The sequence below is a fragment of the Anomaloglossus baeobatrachus genome, chromosome 1 (genome assembly GCF_048569485.1).
Source record: "Anomaloglossus baeobatrachus isolate aAnoBae1 chromosome 1, aAnoBae1.hap1, whole genome shotgun sequence".
Classification (NCBI taxonomy): domain Eukaryota; kingdom Metazoa; phylum Chordata; class Amphibia; order Anura; family Aromobatidae; genus Anomaloglossus; species Anomaloglossus baeobatrachus.
Window position 1 is genome coordinate 52,373,315 of NC_134353.1, and position 24,619 is coordinate 52,397,933.

At 48.4% G+C, this 24,619-nt stretch overlaps 1 pseudogene; it reads left to right on the plus strand.

The window, feature by feature from the left end:
* The window catches only part of LOC142259133 (forkhead box protein I1c-like), a 35,248-nt pseudogene extending 21,385 nt beyond the window's left edge, over positions 1 to 13,863 (plus strand).
* The last annotated feature ends 10,756 nt before the right edge of the window (positions 13,864 to 24,619 follow it).

The window sequence follows — 24,619 nt, forward strand, 5'->3', positions numbered from 1 at the left end:
TGAAAGGATACCTGGTTCTCTCTGGTCTATTTCAGCATCGCCCGGGTTCCACACAGAACACCAAAAAGTGAGTAAACAAGTTAAGACTCTCCGGACTGAGACTGAGTTATTCTGCGACCTGTTGTTCCCCACACACACACCCGAGCACCTGGTGTCAGCCTCACTCTCGGGAAGCCATACCACCTGACTGCAGATACCATCAGCCCCAGAAGCTCGTTAAATTGCAGTGGCGGTCACCCATCCTCCTGAACGCAAATACCGAGAGTGGCGTCATAACTAAGAAGTAAACAACCCGCTTACCTGTTGCCAGAGGGGACGCTAAGGAGAAGTCCCCACAGTGTCCCGGAGGCGACCGCCGCAGCACTGTGGAGGGCAACTCATCCCCAGAGACCTCCATTTCAGGGGCTGGTCTGATCCTTGCTCTACTGAACATGAGCAGATTTTCAATTTTCATGCATGCTCAGTATGCACTTCCCGCTCACAGTGTTAAATTCCTTTGAATGCATAGTGACAGTGCACTCCCTCATCTGATCTAATGAGAATTGAGGAGCCACAAGGAGAATACACCATTACTTAGCATTTGAAAGGAGAGAATGCAGCAAACAGGTAGATCAGAGATCAGGCACTCCATACAAGTCTATTTGTGTGCAATTTTAACACTAAGCAATCACCCCCTCCATGGAGTGGTAGTGTATGAGTGGTTGCTTCATCTGTGTTTTGCACCTGCTGCCTCCATCTTTATTGAGATGTTCTGCTGCATCCTGGGAATGTATTTGATTTTGTGGCAGGGGCAGGTAAACACTGTTGTCTTTTTTTTATGTAAATTAGTCTTGAATTTTTTGGGGAAAGTAAATTTGTTTTTTTGTGGTTTAGCTATTATATCAGTATAAAGACTTACAAGCCATGAGGACCCTTGACGTTTGGATTGCGAGCCTGTGTATTTTGGCCAAAAAATCAACTAATACCTCATATATATTTTTTTGCACATTTTTTTTACAGGATGCATCCAGGCCCATTAATGTAGGCCTTGTAAACTAGGGTCTCTGTTTCTGGATAGTGCACATATACAGTGCTGCGCAGTCCACCTAATCGAATACTATGGGCATCATCAATAGGCTGTAAACCAGACACTGTGCACCTACATGTGTGAATGGCACCCTGTACAAGTCTATTTGTGTGCAATTTAAATACTAAGCAATCACCCCCTCCATGGATTGGCAGTGGGTGAGTGGTTGTTCCACCAGTGTTTTGCACCTGTTGCCTCCTTCTTTATTGTGGGGCATATCAGTAGGATTGAGCTGGATGCACCCTGACTGTGGAGCCCGGTCTGAAGGGGTTAATTCCTCCTTCCCATGCCCGAACCGTCCGCCCCCTTGTTCATGTCCAATCCCGTTGTTTTCCCCTCCTCCTGGTTTCCATATAAAATCCCCCCTATTTCCTGGTTTGGTCTCTCCTCATCCGTGAGACCTGGAAACTGCTGTGCTGCTGGTTACCCAGACACAGCAGTAATTGGTGAGAGATGGCCGACGTGCTTGCGGAAGCGATTAGGGACAGGATCGGGAGGGAAGGGGACGCATGGCTTAGCTACATCCTGGCTGAGATGCATCCTCTCCCTCCTGAGGCTCGGGCGTTTATCTCCGGTGGCAGGCGGTCCGCTCGGTGTACCCGTCCGCCGGAGCACCTGAGCCCTTCAGCGCTGACGTCACGGGGCATGCGCACTCGTGCGCGCGCCTCGCGACAAGCTCTGCCCACTTCCTCTCAGCTCCCGACCGCGGCTGCTGCACTCCGAACCTGTCCCACCGGTAACGCGGACCCGCGGTCGGCAGCAGCAGTTAACCCCTGCCCCCCTGAACCAGCATTATACCACTTACCACCAATCATGGGAGGACATCATAGCTGCTGCTCCTCATCTATAGAGGAGGCTGCAGACGCTGTGCTCCCACTGCCCCCTCCCCCTCCCACCCAGCCTCCACCACTGCTCCAAACAGCCCACATTGTAAATAGCCAACCTGCTTTAGGTGCTGGGGCAGTAATAAGCCCTTCAGCATATATTAACCCCCAGATGCTGGTTTTGCCACCCATGATGCATGGATCTGCAGGTGTGCAGCCAGCTGCGTCTGCCCATCCCCCATCTGATCTGTTCCCACTAGTTCACACTTCACAAGCCCCCGTGATTGCTCCGGAACAGATGAATGCTGAAGCTCTGGCCCGCGGCCGCCGTGACCGCTCAGCAACACATTCATCTGATCGATACGAGCGCCCTGCTAGATCGCATGGAACACATAGCCATTCCCATGGCAGTCAGTTTTGAACTTTTGGTGTTCAAGCGAAGGCTGATTGCGCCGGGAGTCCGGCCTGGCATTACGCCTCGTCTTGACAGCAGTATAGATTGGTTAGATATTTGCACAAATTAATGTTAAAGCTGTGGCCGACCTCAACCCAGCAAAAGATGAGAGTTTTATATGTTTGCACTTGATTAGCTCTCCAATAAAGTTTACTTGTTTTATTACAAATGTGTGTTTTGTTCGGGCATGGGGGGCTGGTTTGGTGGTGGGGTCTCAGCAGTCTGAGGGGTTTTGCTGCATCCTGTGAGTGCATTTGATTCTGTGGCCTGGGCAGGTTAACATTGTTGCCCTCTTTTGCTGTGAATTAGATCAGAGACCAGCCACTGTACCAGACGCCACAGAAAATATCTTGTTTCAAGGCAATGATAGTTTAGTTTCAGGTGGTTTTAACTCACTTTTACTGGATCCTCCTACATTCAGAGCTTGATTATTTGCTTGTCTGGCAGTATAGGCAAATAAGCAGTTCAGTTTCCAAAATTTGTGGCGAGGGTTAGTCAGATATATACCACAATTTTAATCTCAATATTTGCCACGGAAAGAGATGCAATTACACTGCACAATGATTGTGAACGAGCTTACCTAACAATGCTCGATTAATGATAATCTCATGTAAGTAGACTGTCCATCACCCAACAAACAAGCAAATTGTTCAACCGTCAGATAAAATGATCTTTTGGTGACAGTGGCAGTGTATGGTCACAGAATAATCTATTATGATTCATTCAGGGCACATTTAAAGACACGGAATGACCAAATGGCTTCCCCCTAATAACTTGGGATTTTTAAATTAGGATATTTGACAAGGAGTTTTCCAGATACCATACACAACACCGTAGAGAAAATCCTCAAAGACAATTAAGAAATGGCAAAATCTGATCTTCCACCCAAAAATGTTTGATATTTTGGAGGACCCAATTTTCTTTTTCTACTCGATTCATTTAAATTAAGTAAAATGGCAGCTCACCTTTAACAGCTGGCAAAGTTTATTTTTATTCCTATTATACTCAACTTACCACTCACCTGTAGATGTGCCACAACACTCTGCCCTGTGCTCCGCTGGCTCGCTTCTTCCTTAATGTGGGCATCACACGAGACGATAAATCGTGCGATTGCATAAGCGATCATACCTGCCCCCGTTGTTTGTGCGTCACGGGCAATTAGTTGCCCGTGGCGCACAAAGTCGTTAACCCCCGTCACACGCACTTACCTCCCAGGCGACGTCGCTGTGGGCGGAGAACATCCTCTTCCTGAAGGGGGAGGGACGTTCAGTGTCAGAGCGACGTAACTTAACTTAGCCAAAAAAATTTAACTTTCCAAAAAAAAAAAGTAAATAAAAATAATTTTTCAAGAAAAGTAAAGCAAACATGTGGAAAATTATATTTTTTTTTACGATTATGTGAGATAACTCTGGTTTAAAAGACATAAAAATTCAAGTTTTGAAAATTGTGGAATTTTCAAAGTTCTTGCCAAATTTTTGATATTTCATAAATAAAACGCAATTATTAATCAACCAAAGCTTACCATTAACATGAAGTACAGCTTGTCACAAAAAAACCACCAAAAAAAGTATATAGTATATAATTGTTTATTAGGGTCATTCTTTATTTCTGCAGGATCAGGGGCTTTCAAAACTTTACTCGTACCTGCTGATGTAGTAGACGTAGACTTGCATGACTATAGCAGATCTGTGCAGAAATTTGTCATAATTTAGAGCGCTCTGGATTTATTCACTTTTATGATATAAATTAGAATCCATTTGCAAATGTGCTCTTGGCAAAGATTTGTCCACTTTTTTAAAAAAAAATTGGTAGAGATCAACAATAACAATAAAAAACAAAAAAAAACCAAAAAACACAATCTTTTCAATAGTGAGTCTGGTGTTTTTGCAGAAAAAAAATAATGCTGCTAACATTGCTATTATGGCTGAAAAAAATAAAAAAATAAGTGTGTACAACACCTAATTTACAAGTTATAACTTTATAAAAAAAAATCCAAATAAATGTTTTGGGTTTCTCTATTAATTATTTTTAAATCTTTGACTTAAAAAAAATGGAAATAAATCAGAATAGAAGCTAATCGATTTATATTGTACAAGGTAAGGAATAGAGTTGAGCGATATTCGAGTCAAATGGTTCGCCAATTTCAAGTTCGAGTGATTTTGGGCGGTGTTCGAGTCATTCAACGAACTCGAAAGATTTGCTTAAAGCTCGGCAGTTCGAGTTACCGTTCGAGAATGGTTCGATCACCAAAAGCGTGGCTTTTCACAGCTACGTGTGCAGGGAGCCATCGCTGGCAGCCTGCGGTAAGCTGGTTACCAGGGTAAATATCGGGTATCCAAGCAAAGCGCTTTGCTTAGTAACCCGATGTGTACCCTGGCTACGTGTGCAAAAATCCCCGAAAGCCACACAGAAGCACTTCCGTGTGACTTCCATCGGATGCCGCTGCAGTCTGTGTCTTGCTCCAGCCCCAGCCCCGCGGCTCCCCGCTCAGCAGTGTCCGCAGCTGCCCGCACTGTAATGTGTCCGCAGCTGTGCACACTGCGGTGTCAGCAGCCGCAGGGATGACAAGCGCTGCCGTCAGGAGATTAGTAAAGTTTCTTACATGCGGTGATGAAGTCCTGCCCTCCTGACATCAGCGCTGTCACTGTCTTCCATGGCCGCCACTTATCACATCTCCTCTCGCTGCCAACCCGAGACTGTGACTAGCGGTGACATCATGGGCCGCTCGCGATACTTGGTTTGTGAAGGCTGCGGTCATTGAACTCAGTGACAGCGCTGCTGTCAGGAGTGCAGCGATCACCGCAGGTAATGTACCTCGATAACCTCCTGACAGCAGCACTCGTCATGCCCTGCAGTGACCTGGGCTGACCTACTGATGTTAGCTCAGGTCACTGCACGGCTCTACGAGGCCAATATGGAACATTCTGTTCTTCATTGACTGGGACATTGACTATGGTATAGATCGTCGTGGGACCCCCTTGGATTACACCAGACCTGGATTTGTTTTTTTTCTAATAAATTGGTAAAAGAGGGAATGTTTTGGGGAGTGTTTTTTCAAATAAAAATGTTTGTCGTCTATTTTTTTTTTTTATTACTGACTGGGTTGGTAATGTTGTGTATCTGATAGATGCCTGATATCGCGAACCCCAGGGCTTGATGCCAGGTGACATTACACATCTGATATTAACCCCATATATTACCACGTTTGCCACCGCACCAGGGCAAGGGGATGAGCTGAAGCGAAGCACCAGGATTGGCGCATTTAATGGATGCGCCACTTCTGGGGCGGCTGCGGCCTGCTATTTTTAGACTGGGGAGAGTCCAATAACCATGGACCTCACTAGTCTGAGAATATCAGACCCCAGCTGTCTGCTTTACCTTGGCTGGTGATCCAATTTTGGGGGGACCCCACGTTTTTTTTTTTTAATTATTTATTTAATTTAAAATAACAGCGTAGGGTGCCCTCAGTTTTGGATTACCAGCCAAGGTGAAGCTGCCAGCTGTGGTCTGCAGGCTGCAGCCGTCTGCTTTACCCTAGCTGGCTATCAAAAATAGGGGGAACCCCACGTCATTTTTTTTTTATTTTTTTTTTTTTTGGCTAAATACAAGGCTAAGCAGTGCACCCCTTAGTGCCACATGAAAGGCACCAAAGGGTGCAAAATTACAAAATGCAGGAGAGTGGGGCATTATGTGTCTTTCTGCCATTATAATGACAGAAAATACTGATATGAAGTGTACAAGCACAAGAAAATCACCAGAGCGCTCTACGCTGTGAAAAGCAGTAGACAATGGCACTGGAGTGAACATGTGACTGCCTCATGTAGGCTGAAGCTATGGATCCTGGGTAAATGTATGTATTTTCCCTCCTTCAGTTTTTTTGCGGTACGCAAGAAAAATGGAAGGCACACGGAAGACAAACGGATGACATACGGACCATGAACGGAATGGAAATTGATGCCACACGGATGTATCCATGAAAAAAACGGATCTTTTTTGCGAACCGCAAAAACGGATCGGTTGTATGAATGTAGCCTTATTCTGATCTGCCGTTAATAAACAGAAGGCGGAAATAAGTGCCCCCCAGCGTCAGAAAATCACCAGGGTTTCAGGGGGTAGCTGAGACCCTGGAGATCATGATTCAGGACGGTTTCTCCGGTCCCCGCTCACGTGATCACCGGTATACACCACACTGTACCAGCACACAGTGAGAGGAGCTATGCACTCCCCTCCAACTGGCTCCCATATGTGAACTGGTAGCAAAACAAGCCTGACCCCTCTTGCAGTCTCCTTTAAAATCACCTGTGCCAAATTGGCAGATCCAAGCAAAAAGCAGAGGGGGATAGAATGTTGTATAACACCCTATGGAGAAAAAGACATGGATCGCACATCCCAAAAAATACAATGATCTAAAGCCGCTAGGCAAAAAATTAAATATTGTATCAGATTGTATTAAGCCCACTGCCACGTCATGGCGAACCTCTGTCGTGGTGTCGTGTCAGTGGGGCGGGGCGGCTTGGAACCTTGGGGGTTTTCCCTTGCAGCATGGGCGCTGTGAGGCACCAGGTCGCCTGCCCTGCTGGCGCTTTGTCGCTGCAGCGGTGGTTAGTGCACAGTGCCGCACTAAAAGGTTTAGGATAGGGACCCACTCAAGAGGTTTGCCGTGACATGGCAGTGGGCTTAATACAATCTGATCAGAATGGTAACAAAGAACCTCATGTTCTATTTAATTTTTTGCCTAGCGGCTTTAGATCATTGTATTTTTTTGGGATGTGCGATCCATGTCTTTTGCTTCATAGTGTGTTATATGTATAATGTGTTTGCCTGAAATTGTTTTCAATAGGGTTCGAAGGAGTTCGTCGAACAGAGTTCACATATGGGAGCCAGTGGGAGGGGAGTGCACAGCTCCTCTCACTGTGTGCTGGTACAGTGTGGTGTATACCGGTGATCACGTGAGCGGGGACCGGAGAAACCGGCCTGAATCATGATCTCCAGGGTCTCAGCTACCCCCTGAAACCCTGGAGATTTTCTGACGCTGGGGGGCGCTATTCACTTATTTCCGCCTTCTGTTTATTAACGGCAGATCAGAATAAGGCTACATTCATACAACCGATCCGTTTTTGCGGTTTGCAAAAAAGGTCCGTTTTTTTCATGGATGCATCCGTGTGGCATCAGTTTCCGTTCCGTTCACGGTCCGTATGTCATCCGTTTGTCTTCCGTGTGCCTTCCATTTTTCTTGCGTACCGCAAAAAAACTGAAGGAGGGAAAATACATACATTTACCCAGGATCCTTAGCTTCAGCCTACATGAGGCAGTCACATGTTCACTCCAGTGCCATTTTCTACTGCTTTTCACAGCGTAGAGCGCTCTGGTGATTTTCCTGTGCTTGTGCACTTCATATCAGTATTTTCTGTCATTATAATGGCAGAAAGACACATAATGTCCCACTCTCCTGCATTTTGTAATTTTGCACCCATTGGTGCCTTTCATGTGGCACTAAGGGGTGCACTGCTTAGCCTCGTATTTAGCCAAAAAAAAAAAAAATTAAAAAAAAATGACGTGGGGTTCCCCCTATTTTGGATAGCCAGCTAGGGTAAAGCAGACGGCTGCAGCCTGCAGACCACATCTGGCAGCTTCACCTTGGCTGGTAATCCAAAACTGAGGGCACCCCACGCATCGAACCTCCGTTTGATGAACCGAACTGACCTCGAACGGTAGGGGGGTGGCTCATCTCTAGTAAGGAATTAAAATAAATTCAATATTGAATTATTCTGACGAGGTTCTCATAGTATAGTGCAGATTAATGACTATTTCTTATACTAAATTATTAATCCATATTATATGAAGAAAAAAAAAATTAACTGCCTGTACATACTGTATACAGTATAATGCCGCTTTTATTGGATCAAAGCAGCAGTGTGAATTTTATAGTATAGATATTTGCTAATCACATCACACGAGATTCAAAATTAACAAAAACATGTTTTGCTTTTTAAGAAATGTATTTTTATTTCAAGTCTTAAAATTATTGCATTATAGATTCAATTGTGAAAAAAAAGCAAATTACACTTAAACGTGGTCAGATAAAAAACAGTATTGATGCAATTTATGTTATGCTACATTATAGTAATTTCATAAAATAAATTTTATCCTTAAAAGAAAAATAAATCCATATTTTAGAGACAAATTGTTAAGGGATGTGTTATCAATATTTTAAATTTAAACATTGCTTAATATTCTATTAACATGATGTTAATCATTAAATAATAGTTTTTAAAGAATGTCTAGAAGTTTAGCTGTTTAACTGAACGTCACATTATTCGGTCATTTTTGTTTTTTTAACATGTTTAAATCAATGTAAAAAAGGTAGTAAAAATATTGATTCTCATCGGTAATGTGAAAAACTTGCCTTTTTCATTGTGAATTCTTTTTACTTTTATTTCACAGCATTAATCCAAGTTAGGAAAAAAAATCTCAAGTGCAGTTGCAGATAGATCAGAAGAACATTGAATAGAAACAAAAAAAAACAACAAAAAACCTTCTCTCTGGTGCCTCTTTGGTGATTGGCCCTTCACTTTGCATTCTCACGCTTATCTTTCAAATGAAGCATACAGTTGGTTGTTGAGGAAAGAAAAAAAAACCCCACACAAATCACTGGATTCTGGCTGCGAGGATCTATGCTCTGGAGAAGTATAAAGCCAGAAATCCAAATCCATAAGGCACCTGTTCCCAGCAGAACCTTCATGTGTGAAGAGCATTAGCTAAATTCATCTTCCAGCTCAGAGATCTTCAAGTCTTCATCAGACTCCTCCAAAAAGTACCCAGGAGACCACAGAGATGGCAGCCAATTATGAGAACTTCAGTATGTTCAACCAGCAGAACTTAAGCCTGCTTTACACCTTACAATTAGGTGTGCGATCTCGTATGCGATGTGACACGCCCAGGTCGCATACGGGATCTTATGAGATCGCACGTAGGTTGTTCATTTGCTGTCACACGAGCGTTAGTAGTCTATGTTAAATTGATCAATTTTGTGTGCGATCCTTTGGATCATGTGTTCTGTGACGTATGCATTGGGCACCTTTTTTTTTTTTTTATTTATTGACTTGCCAAGCGTGTGTAATGTGTAGGGATGCGTTTTTACTATGTCACCTGCCATTCAGCTCTGCTACATGGCCGCTGACAGCAGACACAGACAGCCATGTAGCAGCGGTGAATGGCCGCTGACAGCAGACACAGACAGAGCCGCACTGTCAGAATGAACTCGGGTGAACCTCACCCGACTTCATTGTCATGCTGCGGCTCTGTCTGTGTCGCGTCCTGATTAGCGGTCACCAGTGAAGGATTCACCGGTGACCGCTAATCTCCTGAGTAACTGAATTGAGCAGCCCTCTCTCATATACTCACCGATCCCCGGCGCTGCACGGCATTCACACTGCTCCGGCGGCTTTTACTGTTTTGAAAAAGCCGGCCGCCCATTAAACAATCTCGTATTCCCTGCTTACCCCGCCCACCGGCGCCTATGATTGGTTACAGTGAGACACGCCCCCCACGCTGAGTGACAGGTGTCACACTGCACCCAATCACAGCAGCCGGTGGGCGTGTCTATACTGTGTATTGAAATAAATAATTAAATAATTAAAAAAAATGGCGTGCGGTCCCCCCCAATTTTAATACCAGCCAGATAAAGCCATACGGCTGAAGGCTGGTATTCTCAGGATGGGGAGCTCCACGTTATGGGGAGCCCCCCAGCCTAACAATATCAGCCTGCAGCCGCCCAGAATTGCCGCATACATTATATGCGACAGATCTGGGACTGTACCCGGCTCTTCCCGATTTGCCCTGGTGCGTTGGCAAATCGAGGTAATAAGGAGTTATTGGCAGCCCATAGCTGCCAATAAGTCCTAGATTAATCATGTCAGGCGTCTATGAGACACCTTCCATGATTAATCTGTAAGTTACAGTAAATAAACACACACGCCCGAAAAATCCTTTATTAGAAATGAAAACACAAACATATACCCTGGTTATCCACTTTAATCAGCCCCAAAAAGCCCTCCTTGTCCGGCGTAATCCAGGATGATCCAGCGTCGCTTCCACCGCAGCTGCATGGAGGTGACCGGAGCTGCAGCAGACACAGCCGCTCCGGTCACCTCCACACAGCAAATGAACACAGCCGCGCGATCAGCTGACCTGTCACTGAGGTTACCCGCTGTCACCGCTGGATCCAGTGACAGCGGGTAACCTCAGTGACAGGTCAGCTGATCGCGCGGCTGTGTTCATTTGCTGTGTGGAGGTGACCGGAGCGGCTGTGTCTGCTGCGGCTCCGGTCACCTCCATGCAGCTGCGGTGGAAGCGACGCTGGATCATCCTGGATTACGCCGGACAAGGAGGGCTTTTTGGGGCTGATTAAAGTGGATAACCAGGGTATATGTTTGTGTTTTCATTTCTAATAAAGGATTTTTCGGGCGTGTGTGTTTATTTACTGTAACTTACAGATTAATCATGGAAGGTGTCTCATAGACGCCTGACATGATTAATCTAGGACTTATTGGCAGCTATGGGCTGCCAATAACTCCTTATTACCTCGATTTGCCAACGCACCAGGGCAAATCGGGAAGAGCCGGGTACAGTCCCAGAACTGTCGCATATAATGTATGCGGCAATTCTGGGCGGCTGCAGGCTGATATTGTTAGGCTGGGGGGCTCCCCATAACGTGGAGCTCCCCATCCTGAGAATACCAGCCTTCAGCCGTATGGCTTTATCTGGCTGGTATTAAAATTGGGGGGGACCGCACGCCATTTTTTTTAATTATTTAATTATTTATTTCAATACACAGTATAGACACGCCCACCGGCTGCTGTGATTGGGTGCAGTGTGACACCTGTCACTCAGCGTGGGGGGCGTGTCTCACTGTAACCAATCATAGGCGCCGGTGGGCGGGGTAAGCAGGGAATACGAGATTGTTTAATGGGCGGCCGGCTTTTTCAAAACAGTAAAAGCCGCCAGAGCAGTGTGAATGCCGTGCAGCATCGGGGATCGGTGAGTATATGAGAGAGGGGGATAGACTGACATGGACAGAGAGTGAGGGACAGAGATAGTGACGGACTGACAGAGATTAGTTAATGACAGACATTGTGAGGCGCTTCAGAACGCAGCTTTTCAGCTGCGCTCTGAAGCAGACCTTTTAGCTGCGGTGCAGAGCGCACACCTGCGCACATAGCATCAGACACCAAAATCGTATGAGGGATGTCACACGTTACAATTCACTAGTTTCGTACAACAAAACGTCCAATGTATGAGGAATAAACGACGTGTATGTGATCACCGTATTTTCGTTCAATCTTGATCGCATGTAGGTTTCACACGCAAATACGTCACCAACGATGCAGGATGTGCGTCACTTACAACTTGACCCCGACGACGGATTGAAAGATCTATTGAAGTGTGTAAAGCAGGCTTTAGATTCAACGCCAAGGCCAGCCAACTATGAAATTGAGGACTATCAACCTTCAACCAACCCTCACGTTTGGCTTAATGGGCCACGAGTCAGTAATACTCCTAGTTATCTTCATGGAGGTAACCCAAACTCCTATATGCCACCTTCATATGGATCTCAGAGACTATATCTGCCAAATTCCTCTGGATTCCTTGGGATGGATCTGGGCTGGTTTTCCATGGCTTCTCAGGAGGAACTTGTGAATATAGTAAGGCCTCCATTTTCATACTCCGCTCTAATTGCTATGGCCATACAAAATGCTCCTGAGAAGAGACTTAGGGGCACTTTGCACACTGCGACATCGCAGGTGCGATGTCGGTGGGGTCAAATTGAAAATGACGCACTTCCGGCATCGCATGCGACATCGCAGTGTGTAAAGGCTGGATGATACGATTAACGAGCGCAAAAGCGTCGTAATCGTATCATCGGTGCAGTAATCCATGATTACGCTGACGCGACGGTCCGATGTTGTTCCTCGCTCCTGCGGCAGCACACATCGCTGTGTGTGAAGTCGCAGGAGCGAGGAACGTCTCCTACCGGCCTCACTGCGGCTTCCGTAGGATATGCGGAAGGAAGGAGGTGGGCGGGATGTTTACATCCTGCTCATCTCCGCCCCTCCGCTCTGATTGGCCGCCTGCCGTGTGACGTCGCAGTGACGCCGCACGACCCGCCCCCTTAACAAGAAGGCGGGTCGCCGGCCACAGGGACGTCGCACGGCAGGTGAGTGTGTGTGTGAAGCTGGCGTAGCGATAACTTTCGCTACGCCAGCTATCACCACATATCGCTGCTGCGACGGGGGCGGGCACTATCGCACTCGGCATCGCAGCATCGGGCTGCGATGTCGTAGTGTGCAAAGCCCGCCTAACTCTGAACCAGATATACGAGTACGTGGAGGACAATTTTCCTTTTTATAAAAGAAATAAAGCAGGATGGCAAAATTCTATTCGGCACAACTTGTCTCTGAATGACAGCTTTAAGAAAATGCCAAGAGATGAGGATGACCCAGGTAAGAATATGACTGCTATTATTCTAATTATATATTTTATTGTTGCAATAGTATAAAGTCGCCCTTAATTTTGTATTTTAATTTCTTTTATTTTTAATTAAAAATGTTATATATATATATATATATATATATATATATAATACCTGTTAATTCTTTGCACTTATATTCTACAACTAAAAATATAAAAGTTTAGCATAAAATAATATTTATAATAGAATTTGTATAATTATATACATTTTGTTTTTACATAAGTGAGTTGACTTAGATTCAAGAGAAATTCAATTAATGTAAAAAAAAAATTTTTTTAGAAGCTTTTGAACTTAGTGTATCTGTAAAAAAAAAAACAAAAAAACATTTCTCCTGTTTTTTGTTGTTTTTTTTTTCTAATATCTTATACAATGTTCAGAATATTAGGTATCTTAGCACTGCTATGTTTGTATTTCTTTGTTTTATATTTCATTAAATTATTATCTTTCACAATGTTTAGGCAAAGGCAATTACTGGATCCTGGATCCTAACTGCGAGAAGATAATGGACAATGGGAACTTCCGCAGGAGAAGAAAGCGCAGAGCTAAATCCAACAAGACTGACGCAAAGGAAGAAGAAGGTCCCTCAGCTCTAGGGAGGGAAGGTGGGGATAGCCCATCTATGGTCACCCCATCAACCCCAGTGGTGGAAGCCTCCTTAGAAAACCAGAAGAGCACATCTGTCCCTGGAATCAGCTCTACCCCTTGTTTTAATAACTTTAGTGGTCTGACCTCCTACTTGGACTTCAGCTCCGTGAACAGGCCGGTGTCTCTGGGGCTGGTCAATGATATCTCCCAGCAAAACTTTCCTACGTTAAGCAGTTTTACCCAGAGCTCTGTGGTGGAACCAGCTGCAGATTTGCAGGACATGTTACAGCTCAACAGAGGTCCTTTCACAGACTCGAATCAAAGCAGCCAATTCCACAGCCATCTCTACAATGATTTCAGTATAGACAGCCTTAGTTACTCCAGTGACGGCAGAAAAGCGTAACCTCAAGAGCTAGGTCGTGCCGGCTGCTGTTGAGTAATTTTTTTGGGGCTGCTGCTGTTTAAAAAAAAATTCTATGGACTTATTTATGATAAAGCGTTAACCGTAAATTACGCCACACAATTATCTGCCCTGTACATAGTTGTTTTATGCATTACACAATATATAAGTGAGTGGGGGTGGATTGGAATTTTATATTGCTGTATTTATTTATAATTTATTTTTATATCTATTATCAAAGAGCATTTGAAATAAATCTTTTAACAAAAAAATAGTTTTTGAATTAAGCTTTCCTATTGACTGGGAACCTAAAGGGTGGGGGGGGGGTTGTGAAAAGGAAAAAGTGCTTCTGTTAACCTAATAATTGCCAATATGCCTTTTCATGGAGGCTGTTAGGGCCCCTTCTTATTAGCACCATGGAATAAGTGTGTAGCGCCACCTCCTTCTCAGTGAGTGATTTTCATGCTGCTGTCAGCAGTACATGGCCTGTTAGACACTGCTATAGGCCTCCTTCACACGTCCGTGCCTCCGGTACGTGCTAGGTCCGTTTCCGCATGTATCGGAGACACCGGCACACGTATAGCAATTAAAATCAATGGGTATATGTGCACGCACGTGTTCAGGCATTGGCTCGTGCCTCCGTGTGGAGCAGACGTGTGCCCGTGTGCTCCATATGGAGGCATGTCCGTTTTTCTCCGGCAGCACGGGTGTCACACGGCCCGCACCCGTACCACATGGAAGTGGTGTGGATGTGGTCCCACGTGACACGCGCCGGAGAAACCCACGTGTACTTATGAAAAAAAAAAAACCACAAACTCACCTCCACCATCCCTGCAGTCTCTGCCGCAGCTGTCACCTGCATCTGACACCAAGTGAATTTTAACAAAGCATCTTCTTCACTGGGGGCCGGAAGCAGTGTCAGCGATGCGTAGCCTGTGCCGGGTAGGAACAGACGCCGAATTGAGTCCAACGTGACTCCATCTGCCTCAGTGAGTGGTTCCATCAAGGTTTTGTCTCATTTACACGGGAACGCCGACATTAGTGCTCATCAAAGAACACAAAAACTTGCTCCTCATAGGTATATAGCAAATAAATATTCTGTGCCCCAAAATGTTACCAATAAAAACCCCAACTTATCCCATCCAAAACAAGTCCCTATTGAGATGTCATCACTGATTGCAAATATAGGGGATTCCACGTTACAGGTAGAACAAAGGCTCTGATAAAGTGACAGCTCCCACCCTTCAATAAGATTCAGTGAATTCTTTGCTCCCAAACCCAAATGTCCCCTTCTTCTGAGCCTCATAGGATGCCTAAACCACAGTCAGCCACCACATTTGGCATTACTGTAGTGAGGAGAACCCAATTAACAGTTTACCGGCTGCATGTCAACAGAAGCTGGGCACAATATATGGGCACGTAAAATGGCATATTTTCAATTCAACAGAAAAAATGTATGGTGTGAATGTCAAAGTAAAATCACCTGTGGGACCAAAATAGTCACTGCAACACTAGATGAATTCATTGAGATGAGCAATTTCTAAAATTTAGATAGATCGTCTCGTGTAAAGCACCCTTAAAGTACTGTACTGCCCATGTGCCGGATCTGGGAGTGCGGCAGGAAAATGCTGATGTGTGGGTACCCTTACTCTTCTGTTTTGCCTTTAATCAGGTGTTTTCAATTCTTCATTTTATTTGCCCTATCCCATTTGGGAGGAGCTATTTGTACTCCCCATCACACACCTTTATTGCTGGCTATATTACTGGATGGATGTTTGGAGTCCCAGCTCTTTAGTTAAGGATTTGTCGCGCCCATGGATATGGGGTACTTGGTCCTGGGCAGTGTCTCTCTTGGGAATGTCACTGTAGTGGCCGTTGCCCGGTTCCGTGACATGGGCCCTTTTTGTAATGGGATGTATTTACAGGGGATTTAGGTTAATGTTCATACGGGATGCCACTTGCGGTGTTGCAGCTAAATATATGTGGAGCCGCCGCTGCAGAATGTCACTACTAGGGCTGGTGGTAATTGCAGCCTGGATGGTAGGCCCTCCGCAAGCAGGGCCAGGCCCCAGAGGATGGGTGCTGTGATGGGCGTCGGAAGAAGGTAGTCCACAGACAGGTATAGTGCTACTGGTTTTTACTCACTGCTGGTAGGTGGTAACAGGTTACCCAAGGCCGGCTGTTTTCACCTTTAGGTCCCCTTCGTCCCAGTGCCAGTGTAGTAATCTGGTACCTTCTTCCCCTGCACCTGTTTCTGATAAATGGGTGCCCGTGGCATAGAGAAGCTGGGGGTCCCGGTCCGGTGGTTTGTCCACTTCTGTCCGCCTGACGGTAGCATGAACCCTGTGGTGTTGGAGTCTCTGGTACTGTCTCCGGTTCTCCCTTTGCTACTGAGTCTTTGGATTCTAAGGGACAGCGAGGTCCTTGATGGTCCCCTTGCTGTTCAGGTGTTAACAGGTCGGCTTGAAGCTCTTTCCTGTCCTAGGGTCCTGTACCCCGTCGGTGCATAGTTCCGTGAGTACTCCACCGGCAACTACTCCCCTGGGTACCAAGTCACTGTCAACCCGAGTCAAGACGTCCCTTTGCTTCCACCTCCACTCCTCGCCTGTCTGACACTTGGCACACTGACTACACTCCACAGTCTGCCCCTCCCACCTTGTCAACTAGTGGACTGGACTGGCTCCACCGCTAGGCAGCCATCCATTGGTCCGAACCTAGCTAAGTATCATTGTATAGGGGGATGTTGGGGAAAACTGGGATAACCTGGGTTTTTGGTGTTACCGGCACTGGTCTCCTGGGGCCCTAGGCGGTAGGCCCTGCATCCTTGTTGGGATGCAGAACCTTGTAGCACCCTGATGGCTTCAGAGGCTCTACAAATTAATTTGCTGATTAGACTCCTTTGATTTTCCAGGTGGTTGGTTTGTTAGTTTCCCTTGTCAGTATCCTTCCCTTTGTTATGTTTGGGATTTGGGGGGTTTGCAAGTATTCCAAGAATGTTTTGAGTTTTTTGTTTTCATACATCTTCCCTGCACGACTGTTTACACGCCCTTAGCATTATGTTCCACCTTTTGCCTGTGTGCACTTGTACCGCCCCGCGCTCGGCGGCAACCGAGCCGCTTGGATCCAGATTTGCCGGGTGGTGGCTCGAGCGTATCCGGAGCCGGGGGCCCCGTGGTCCACATTGATCTGAAAGGGGACTGAGACTTTAAGGGGATGTAGGTGTACGGCCAGAGCCATGTTTGAGTTCGTGACGCCAGGGAGGTGCGCGGCCGGAGGGCACTGTTTGTACTCACGATTAGTAACACACACAAGTCTCTGGTAAACCAAGATGATGGTGGTCGGTGCTAGCAGCCGGCTGCATCTGGTCCCCCACCCAGTTGGTGGTATCTGCCTTTCCCCTGCACCGTGTTGTGTATCGGTGGGCTGCCTGCACTTCAGCATCAGAAGTCCGCTCCCCGGCCTTGTTGATGTCGGGAGAGTCCTTTGCCCGAAGACGCTGGCCCGTGGGATCTCTGCCTGTGTGGTGGCTTTCTATTCCCCTCATTGGGCTGTTGTCTTCTTTCGGGACTTTGGGTGGGAAAGGACCTAAAGTCCTAGCCTTAATCAGTTAATTAGCTAGTCCCCAGTGGTTTCTGGACCTCATTTCAGGGTCTGAGAACCCCCCTTTGTGCTCCAGTTTCTGGGTCGGTTCCCCGGGTCGGTACCGGCGGGCCACTACCTTGTCCCAGTCCACCACGGTTCCACCTAGCCATCTTCCTGGCTCCTGCTGGCTGAGGCCATCGTATGCCTCCTGGCCAAAGATACCAGGGCTCCTACCCCGGCACCAGTGAGTGGCTTGCAGACCTGACACATAGGTCTGCTCTAGACTTGAACTTCAGACTACCCTCCACACTAAACTAAACTGTGTTTCCTGCCTCAGGACATGTGAACTCCTTGGTGGGCGTGTCCAACCGCCTGCACACACACCCTGGTGTGCCCATCAAGCCCTGAGGGAGGTGACCAGGTTTAAATGGTTGGCTGCTGACACCTTGTTAGGGGACAGGTGTTATGCGGGGGTCTATCTGTGACTCACACTCCCCCTTGGTTAACTACAGACCATACGCGGGCTGTACGACCACCACCGTTTATTTTTGTTGTAACTGAAAAGATAAAATGGGAAAACACATCACAAATATAATAATATCTACATCAAGGAAAGCTTGGTATTCATCCCTTGCGTTTCTTAAACGTTTCAAACATTTTTATTATTAACCGGGAACAGGATGGGACCGGGTCCTTTTCATTTTTCCCACCCAAGCAAACCTAGCCTTGATGCTGCCTCTAAGAAAACCAGGTCAGCACCCCTTTTCCCCAGTCCAGAAAACGGGTTCTGGTCCGGGTGTTGCCCACACGGGCCGGGTAATAAATTCCTTACCCGGCAGTCTCTCAGAGGCCCCACGTCCAGGTGAACCCTGACCCGGAGGGTAGTCACTGGTTTCCATAGTGATGGGACCCCGGCCTACTCTGCCGCAGGCCCTTCCTCCAACCAGCCTCTCCGGAGACTGTAGGTATGAAAAGGTGGTCCAAGGGGCTATTTACAAGGCCTAAAAGTTTTTGGGTGGCCTGCAAGTTCTCGACCTTGTCTCTTTATGTAAATATCAATAAACCGGGAACATTAACATAGTCCCACTGGGGACTTGTAGTATGGTAGCCGGGAACTGCTACCTATTCAACTTTCTTCAAATAAATTCGGGCATGCACATCCGCAACTGCTGATCAGGAGCCAGGTCCACTTGGGTGCCCTCGGCGCCGGCTACAACCGGCCTCTCATAGCCGTGGGCCCCACCGACCGGTGTCCTGCTCCACCTCTCTGCAGGTGTACCCCAGCTGCTCCACAGCCGGGATGGGGTGCTTGGAAGCGTCCGGCACCGTGGCCGGGGTAGACTTCCGGTCGGGTGTTGCCTCCATTGCGGCCGGGCGGACTGCCGGGGCTAACGTCATCACCGTTGCGGCCGGGCGGACTGCCAGGGCCGACGTCATCACTGGTGCGGCCAGACTCTGGGCCGGATGGGATGTCGTCAGTGGTACTGGAGCCATGGTGACGGTAAGGCCTGAGGGCCCAGTAGCTGGGTCCTCCCCGGTAGATGGTACGGGCTCCGCTACCACGGACTGAGGCAGCGGGTCGGTCGGGGCAGGGACTGCGGACACAGGCGACGAGTGAAATGGTATGGTGGATGGAAGCAGGCCGGGTCCCTCAGCCGAGACGGCCGTTTCCTGGGGAACATAGGGGCGTGGGTCACTGCTTACTTGCTCCTCCGAGATCATCTCCACTTCACGTGCCTGGACAGCCGCAGCCAGGCCCTTCATCCCCGATGCCCACTTCGCCAGCATGAAGTGGGCTTGGGCCTGGGTACTCCGACACATCCTGCCGCGTTGGTATCCAGGAACAGGTTGCCGCAGAATCCTGGTGTCCCTGCACTTCACAGCGTGAGTTACATGCCGCCGATCTTCACCCGCTCCCCCTTGGTCTTTTCGTAGCACTCTCTTCATGGCCGGTAAGTTTCGTTTTTCGACTTCCCGCTTTTCGGCACAGCCGTGTTCCCAGGGGGCGGGGCTTCAACTCTCGCACTCTTTTCGCGGGTAAGAAAGCTTTTGTGGGAATCTTCGCGCCAAAAGATGGTGGCAAGATGGCGGATTCTGAAAATTTTACAACGGGTTACCGCTGACTTCAACTTCAAGGCGCACTACATTAGGTAAGTGAATGGGTAAGTATCCTGTTCGTGACTCCAGAATAGTTGATGTGCACCACCCCGCGCTCGGCGGCAACTGAGCCGCTCGGATCCGGACTCACGCGGTGGTGGCTCGAGCGTCTCCGGACCCGGGGGCCCCATGGTCCACTTCGATCTGAAAGGGGACTGGCACTTTAAGGGGACATAGGTGTATGGCCGGAGCCGTGCCTGAGTTCGTGATGCCACCCATGGGTTGTGGTGAAGGTGGACACCACCGCTGCGGTTACTGGGGGAGATGTTGCGCAGCAAGATGTTAATCCCTCTGTGGGTAGGGATGGTGGCCCCAGGACCCATTTGGTTCTGTGTGATGGGCGGTGCAGGGAGGTGCATGGCTGGAGGGCACTGTTGTACTCACGATTATTAACACACATAAGTCTCTGGTAAACCAAGATGATGGTGGTCGGTGTCTGCGTCTGGTCCCCCACCCGGTTGGTGGTCTCTGCCTTTCTCCTGCACCATGTTGTGTATCGGTGGGCTGCCTGCGCTTCAGCGTCAGGAGTCCGCTCCCCGGCCTTGTGGATGTTGGGAGAGCCCTTTTCCCGCAGACGCTGGCCCGTGGGATCTCTCTGCCTGTGCGGTGGCTTTCTATCCCCCTCGTTGGGCTGTTGTCTAGGCCACCTAGTTGCTTCCAAGGAGCCCAGCTCCTGACCTCCTCTCTCCTTCACTCTCCAACTCCCACTGCCACTCCAACCTCAACTTCAACTGACTGACACTCCTGACCTTCCATACCAACCTGTTACGAGGGGGACCCGTGGAAGCGTGCCAAGATGGGAAATGGACAGCTTCCGCCGGTCAAGGTCCACTGTGCGGTGTAAGGGACCGCTGCTATGGTCAGGAAAGAGTGAGCGGGTTGCTACTAGTGATCGTCTGGAACGTCACAGACGATCTATGTACACCGGTCCGCCCTAACCCGTGAGGGTTGTATGGCTCGGGGCTTCTCGTACGGTGTACCTGTTGCACGGGGACGCACAGAGGTGCGTCTAGGGCCCCCCCCTCGCCTGCGCCTGAAGGCCGCCACCAAACCTGGGGCGCGGACATGCTCCTCCAATTCCCAGGACCTATGCTCTGGGCCACGATCGACCCACTCCACGAGGAAGTACCTCTTGCCCTGTACAATTTTTGTTCTTACTAGCTTCGCTACTTCAGGGTCGTCGGATGAGAAGCCAACCTGGGACAGCAGAGACCCCGAGGTTTTAGGTCGTACGGGTTTCAGGAGAGATACATGAAAAGTATTAGAAATAGCCCAGCGCGGAGGGAGCTGGAGTCGATATGTTACCGGGGTTACCTGCTCTATTACTGTAAACGGGCCAAGGTACCTAGGAGCAAACTCGGCTGTCTGTACCGGAAGGTTAATATGTTTAGAAGACAGCCACACTAGGTCACCAGGTGCGAAAGATGGCACAGGATATGGAAGACCCGCAGGCCTCCGCCTGAACGGTATATTATACGCACACGACGTACGGACTCCCATATTCTTCTGTACATCCTGAGCTACCGCCGGCCCCCAATAATGCCTGACGGCAGGGTCTCTGGTCCTGTCGAGCCTGAAGTGACCCCTGCTTTTGGAAGCACGATCCCATGACAGCACATCATTCCGTGGGTCAGGGGGAATGAGGGTCTTACCAGGTGGCACCTGGTCTAGGGAAACGGAAGTGACCCTCCTCACGCTGACCGGAGGTGGAACAAGACACTGCGTTTCTTCCGATGGTTTCGAACATCGGGTGTCTACATGTCCCCTCTGCCCACAGGTAAAGCAATCGACCGACGGCCGAGAACCTGTGGTAGAGGAGACCACTGTGGAGATTTCCATGGGCTCCACAGAATCGTCAATAGAGCTGGCTGGGAGACCGGTCTGGTGGGGAAGGGAAGTCAGAGGCTCTGTAGACCAGGAAGACGTGGGTGCCGAAGAGACCTCGAGCCTCCGCTCCGCGTGGCGGATGTCTATGCGAGAGGCAAGCCGAATCAAGGCCTCTAAGGTGGTCGGCACGTCACGCGTGGCCAGCGCGTCTTTGACGAACCCTGCCAGACCCTCCCAGAACACAGGGACCAGGACTTTATCTGGCCAGTCCAGCTCTGCGGCGAGTGTCCTGAATTGTACTGCAAAGTCCCCGACTGAAGTGGACCTTTGCCGAAGGCGTAGGAGCCGCAGCGCGGAGTCGTGGGTGACTTGAGGCCCGAGGAACACCTTTCTCATGGCCTCAAGATAAACTGGAAGGTGATTCACCACCCGATCTCCGCGCTCCCACAACGGCGTGGACCACTTTAGCGCTTTCCCTGTGAGCAGGGACTGGACGAAGGCTACCTTCGCCTTCTCAGTAGCGTAATCAGTCGCGGACAACTCCAAGTAGGTGGTAACCTGGTTTATGAAACCACGGCACTCAGAGCTGTCCCCGCTGAAGCGCTCTGGGAGCGCAAGGCGAGGCGACCTTCCGCACAATTCCACCGCCTGAGTAGCCGCCTGGGTGGCGACTGTTGCTAGAGCAGCCTTATTGGGGGAAGACCGCTCCACTGCTGCCAATCGTGACTCCAACTGCTGCACATAACGCAGCAACTGCTGCTACTCTTCCGCCATAGCCAGACCTTTGGCGCGACCGTAATGTTACGAGGGGGACCCGGGGAAGCGTGCCAAGATGGGAAATGGACAGCTTCCGCCGGTCAAGGTCCACTGTGCAGTGTAAGGGACCGCTGCTATGGTCAGGAAAGAGTGAGCGGGTTGCTACTAGTGATCGCCTGGAACGTCACAGACGATCTATGTACACCGGTCCGCCCTAACCCGTGAGGGTTGTATGGCTCGGGGCTTCTCGTACGGTGTACCTGTTGCACGGGGACGCACAGAGGTGCCTACGCACGTGTGCCAGCGGGAGTCACAGGATATGGCACGAGGGTAGCACAGAGGTGCCCACGCACGTGTGCTTTCAATAACCAGGTGAGTCCGGTGGAGACTCGAGGAGCTCACCTGGGACAGGAACACGGCCTGTTGAAGGAGATACTGCCGGAGCAGCAAGGCAGGAACACGGCCTGCAAACCAGGTGCTGCCTGAGCAGCAAGGGCAAAGCCCACGAAAGACAATGACGTCTGTACAGTGGCATGGCAGCACGCTGCCAGACATCCAAACATAGAAGGACGGTCGCACACCGCCATGATGGCAGGGGGAGCTTTTAAGGAGGTGTAGCTCCACCCAAGGGCGGGCGCGAGACGGGCGTGACTCAATCAGGGTTCGTGACATCCTGGCCCAGCCAGTCAGGATTCAGCACATCACCAGCCTCGTCATGGGGCCGTGTGATATCAGTGAGCGAATCAGAAGACGTCACGTGGAGCACATGCTCATCCTCCTGCCTCTGGGTCATAAAGGCGGGATCCCCGGTTTCACAATGTGCAGAGACATGGGAAGTCTTGCTGCTTCCCTGAGCATCTATTCTTTGCACACTGCGAAACTTCCCAGAGCCTCCATGATGCTGAGCAGGAGAGCTCGTGGCAGGCAAGGGATGGGAGACTGCTCCATTCCCTGCAAGGGGAGAACCACTAGGTGTCACCCTTCTGCTGTGTCTCTGAGAAGGCAACTCCTGCAGACTGCACAGTCTCCCAGACCTTTGGTGCTGCTGAGCAGTAGGGCTCGTGGCCGACAAGGAATGGGGGACCACCTCATTCCTTGCAACAAGAGAGCCATGACGTGTAACACCAACCCCCCAAGTGGGCGACCCTATTCCACTCAGGCCGTCCACTGGTGGGTGTGGTGCAGAGTGTACCTAGGATTTTATTTGGCTGATGTAGGCAACACCACGTAGTTGGGGACCCATAACCAAGGAGGAGGTGGATATTGCACAGAAGGGCAGATTGCACAATACCCTGTGACGACCTGATAGTCCAGGGGGTCACATCACCCTTGTGAAATTGCTAAATTTGGAGCCAAAACAATACTTGGAAAAGAGTGTTTTGGTTTTTTTTGTTTTTTTTTTTTCAACTCAACCTTCCAAAAGTCTGTGAAGCATCTTGGGGATCAAGGCGTTCATCAGACATCTAGTTAAATTACTTGAGGGGTTTAGTTTCCAAAATCTGGTCATTTGTGTGGGGTTTCCACTGTTTAGGGACATCGAGGGCTCTCAAAACACGACATGGTGTCCCCTAACGATTCCAGTCAATTTTGCATTTCAAAAGTCGAATGGTGCTCCTTCCTTTCCTAGTCCTGCCGTGAGCACAAAGTATAGTTTTTCACTACATGTGGGGTATTGGCGCACTCAGGAGAAATTGCACAGCAAATTGCATGGGGAATTTTTTTTTCTGGTTATCCTATAAAGTATGCTACATTTGTGGCTAAAATAACATTTTGTGGTAAAAAGTAAAATTTTCATTTTTTTCCTTCCACATTGCTTTAGTTCCTGTGAAGTACCCAAAGGGTTAATAAACTTATTTGATGGGATTTTAAGAAGACTGAGTGGTGCAGTTTTTAGAATGGTGTCACTTTTGGGTAAAGGCCCCTCAAAGTCATTTGAAATATGATACGGGCCATAAAAAAAAAAAAAATTCAAAATATTGAAGGGAAAATTAGAAATTGCTCAGACTTTGAACCCTTTTAACTTCTCAAAAAATAAAGTAAATAAAAATATTTTTTAAAGAAATGTAAAGCAAATACATGATATTTTTTGGGGGTTTTTTTTACGATTATGTGAGATAACTCTGGTTTAAGGCCCTCTTCACACGTCAGTGATTCTGGTACGTATGTGCTTTTTTTGTACGTACCAGAATCAGACATATGCAGACACATTATAATCAATGGGTCTGCTCACACATCAGTGATTTTTCACTGAACCGTGTCCGTGATTCTGCACGGAGACAAGTCAGTTTTTTTCTGGCATCACTGATGACCCACAGACCACACTATGGTGTGATCCGTGTGTGATCCGTCAAACACGCACCAGAAAAACACTGACATATCAAATAATAAACATTTTGAACTCACCTTTCCAGCGATTCGCTGTGCAGCCTCCGCTCTC